Here is a 4,749-nt window from a genome sequence, read left to right as displayed (position 1 = left end):
GTTTTCATTGTTATTAATTTTAAAGATTTTCTGCTATAGAAAAGAACCCTCCTGTGTGTGTTATTTGTCAGTGTATACAGTTGTGGTCACTGGTGACAGAATTGATAAAACTGACTTGTAACTTGTACGAGAACTTCATCTCAGGATACAAATAAGTCACCTCCTAATTTTCCAACTAATTGCTCATCCTAAGACTCATTGGAAAAGACTCTGATGCTGGGAAGGATTGGGGGTGGGAGGAGAAGGGGACGACAGAGAATGAGATGGCTGGATGGCATCACCGACTCAATGGACATGAGTTTGAATGAACTCCAGGAGTTGGTGATAGACAGGGAGGCCTAGCGTGCTGTGACTCATGGGGTCGCAAAGAGTCGGTCACGACTGAGCGACTGAACTGAACTGAAGCCTTCATTAGTGGGAAGTTCAGTATCCACCCAGGGGCCTCCACTCTCCTGAACTGACCCAGAAACCCCAAGGACTTTGTCTAAAGCAGGCCAGTCCTGCCTCCAAACTCCAGGAAGAGAGAGAATTGTTGAAGACGGGCTGTGTGCATCCTGACAGACGCCAGTCTACCCAGGTGGACAGAGCCCTGCCTGTGGACACCCACACTGTACCCAGTAATGAGGCTGGAGACTGAGGACTGGTAGCTCTTTCATGCTGGTGTTTTTCCTTAAATATTTAGTGATCTTTGGGGCTTACCAGGTGGCCCTAGTGGTAAAGAAACTGCCCTCCAATGCAGGAGATGTAACAGATTGGGGGGTGGGGTTAAATCCCTGGGTCGGGAAGATCCCCTGGAGGAGGGCATGGCAACCCACTCCAGTATTCTTGCCTGGACAATCCCATGGACAGAGGATCCTGATGGACTGTAGTCCATAGCGTCACACAGAGTCAGATACGACTGAGGCGACTTAGCAGGCACGCATGCATAGTGATCCTTGCCTGAAATGCTGATTGAAATCCCGTGTGTCTCTGCCCTCACCCTTAATGTCAAGCTTAGCTCACCAGCCCATCCTTTTCCTCCAGATGAGTTTTCTTTGGAGCCCTCTGACCTTCCCCTGATATTAGGCTTCACTCAGAGCTACTCCAGTCTACTGAGAGCTACTCCAGTCCACCCACATTTTTCCAGGTTTATACCACAGTGAGCAGGGGCTGGATTCCCAGTGCTTTCCTGTGAGAATATCTCTGGCATCCTTATGAGAATTGTCTTGGCCTCCCCAGAGCACTGTATATCAAGAAGTGGAGCAATCTTGTTAACAAATAATAAACAAAAATATATATTTATAATACATCACTTTCCCTTGTTCACCTTTATATTTGCGTAATGAATCACTCAAGTGAGTCCTTTCGTGACACCAGAAATTGACTGTGCTGACCATTGGCATCAATGTAAAAAATTGTAGTCCCATCACAATCCCTTCAGTAATCCAACAGATATCCACTGATTTCCAGCCTTGTGACTACTACAGTCTTAAGTGCCAGGCATACAGGGAGGAGCAGGTCAGAGGAGATTCCTAACTTCCAGATGCTTACAGTCAAGCGCAGCCAAATCTAGGAGAGGGAGGTGAGACGAGTTGGTAACTTGCAGAGAAAAGAACTAGAGAGAAAAGAGCTGATAAAGTAAGACATGAATTAAGCAAGGGAAAAGAGTAGTCTGGACATTGGGAGAACTGGGTTCAAGTACACGCTATTCTAATTGAGTGAGCCTGAGCAAGGTACTTTGATTCTATGAACCTTGATATCCCCACCTGCAGAATGGGACCACAGTTCCTGGCTTGCCAGGCTGTGGCAACATGATGAATTAGAGGTCTGTCAGGGTCATGTGCCAGCAGGAGACTCTGGGGTGTTTGGAGAAGGGGCCCCAGGTTCTTTCTCTCCCACCAATTTTCTTACTCTCAGACTCCTCAAGCCACTGAGCCAGGCTTCCTTCACCAACCTGAGTTGTAAACACCTCACAAACTTCCCAGGTCTCAATTTCCCTGAATGGGCAAGATTGGACAAACAGCATGCCCTCTTTGAGGACACCTTTGGGATTCTGCCCTCCAAGCACTATGGGCTAGATTTTGGGGTGGCATCTGGACCCAAGCTCACCTTGTCCTTATCAGCTCATCAGAGTGGGGGCGATGATAGCCCAGCCTGTGGCTGGGCTCAAGGTGGGATGGTGTGTATGCACAAATCTGGGAGTCTCCATCTCCACCCTCAGCTGCCAATCTTCAAACACTCCAGCACGGAGGCCAGAGCTGCGGCTCTGCGGACAGACCATCCCCCGTCGAACTTCGGCTCCACTACTTGCTAGTTGTGTGACCTTGGGCAGGTCACCCCATCTCTTTTAACTTAGTATTGCCACCTGCAAAGTAATAATAATAATAACGCCAACTTCATCAGCCCCCTGGGGGGATTAAGTGAGATAATGCATGACAAAGCCTAAGTCAACAAAACTCTCACTTAATGCCATTGACTTATGAATGTGACCTTGGGGGAGCCCATTTCCTTCTCTGGCCTCAGTTTCCCTAATTCCAAAATGTGACAAGCATCACTCTCACCCCCAGTACCGTCACTTGTCATCGCTACTATTCTTAAGCACCCTACATGGCAGGGAATTAAGACATGTCATCCCACTTATGCCAACTTGTGAGGCAGACATAGTTGCCCCCATTTTACGGATGAAGAAACAGGTTTGGGGAGGGAAAGTGCTGTGCCCAAGGTCACGTGGCTATGTTATGTTGAAACTAGGCTAAGAGACAGTGCATCCCTGAGCTGGGGGACTATGTAGCAAGCTGGAGCCTCTTGAGACCTCAGGCGAACGGTCTCAAACACGAAGGCTGTGCCCACTTGGGAAAGGACTGGACCGGCAGAGAAAGAGAGGATGGTTTTGTCTTCACAAACGTGCCCAGACACTGCCATTCGCAGCCCTCCGGGCAGCCAGCACATTGATTATCCTGCGTGAGCCACAGGAAATGACAGTATTTATGACAGCACAGTGTCTCCAGAAATGAAAGGGCTGAAATGATACCCATTAGTCAGCGTGCCCCAGCCCTGGAAGTGTTGGCACAGGAAACATGGTGCAGCTTTCCTGTTCACCTGCTATTTCCCTTTCCAAAGGGTAAGGGTCTGCGGAGAAAGCCGGGCTTAGACTGCAGGTCCCTTCCTATTGGCATGTGGCCTTGAAATGTGCCTTCCCCAGCCCAGAGCTTTGGCTCCTCCAGACAGCCTGGGCCTTCAGGGCCAATGTTTGATGAGGGAGCCCTTGCAAATGGCTATGCTGATCCTCGAAACACCCCTTCTGGCCTGTAGGTCAGGCAGACCTGGGTTCATTTCATGCGACCTTGGGCAGGTTGTTTAACTTCTCTGAACCTCAGTTTCTTTATGTGCAGAATGGGGAAAGAAAGACCTTACTTATGAGGTCACTGTGAGGACTGAAAGAACAAGGGAGCGCATCCCACGCTGGGCTCCTCCTGGGTCATTCAGGAAGTGGTTGCTGGCAGCTGCTTCTCTCAGGACAGTGATGGAAGCAGTCCCTGTGTCCTTGGCCTCAGAACGAAGCCCACTGGACCAAGAGGGTCATGTGGTCACTCTTAGCTGTTGATGCCTTCTCCTGGGACACAGCCCACCATGTAGAAAGGCTCTCAAACTGTTGGTACCACGCACACTGTTGGGGAGTAAACCAGCTTGGCACAGTGAGTTCATGAGCTAAGTTCGTGTCTGTTTCTGACACTACCTGGCCAAGTAACCTTGGTCTGTTGACCCGTTGGTCCTCTGGGTTTCCTTAAGAGACACTACTCCAGCATCCACCAAAAGCCCGGAACTGGGCCAAGGCACTGGGGTCCAGAGAGAAGTGAGGCAGAGATGGTGTCAGAAGTTGGACTTAGGAGTAGGGTTCTCAGCTTGGCTCTGCCGTGCTGCTGTGGCTGCTGCTAAGTCACTTCAGTCGTGTCTGACTCTATGCGTCCCCATAGACGGTATCCCACCAGGCTCTGCCGTCCCTGGGATTCTCCAGGCAAGAATACTACAGTGGGTTGCCATTTCCTTCTCCAATACATGAAAGTGAAAAGTGAAAGTGAAGTCATTCAGTCGTGTCCAATTCTTAGCGACCCCGTGGACTGCAGCCCACCAGGCTCCTCTGTCCAGGCAAGAGTACTGGAGTGGGGTGCCATTGCCGTAACCTCTCCAAATCTCAATTTCTTCACCTGTAAATTGGGAATAATAGTAGAAGCATTTTTTTGAAGTTTATCCCAGGCATTTTTCTAGATTTTTTTTGTGTGTGTTTTCGTTCTCCTTAAAATCTCTAAATGGTAGCTATGATTATTCTTTATTCAAAGAAACAGTGGAGGCAGGATTCAAACCCAGGCCCTAGATCTGGCTGCAGATCCTAGACCTAACAGGAGAATAGATGAGGAGAGTCAATATGAAAAACAGGTAACAACCATAACTCACATTTGTAGCTGTAACAAAAAATATTTTATTATTTTAAAATATTTTTTCTGTTTTTTTTTTTTTTTTAACTGGGCAGAAAGGAACTTAAAAAAAAATATTTGTTTGGCTGTGTCAGATGTTAGTTGCAGCACTTGGAATCTTCACTGCATCATGCAGGATCTTTTGTACAGATTCTCTCTCCTTGTGGCACACGGGCTCTGGAGCTCACCAGGCTAAGTAGCTGCAGCACACAGACTTAGTTATTCCAAAGCATGTGGGATCTTCCCAGATCAGGGATCGAACCCATGTCCCCTGAATTGCATGGCAGATTCTTATCCA

Source organism: Moschus berezovskii, chromosome 4 (assembly GCF_049115385.1).
Source record: "Moschus berezovskii isolate FMDL1 chromosome 4, NW_MosBer_1.0, whole genome shotgun sequence".
NCBI classification, from domain to species: domain Eukaryota; kingdom Metazoa; phylum Chordata; class Mammalia; order Artiodactyla; family Moschidae; genus Moschus; species Moschus berezovskii.
This window is presented reverse-complemented; position numbering follows the sequence as displayed.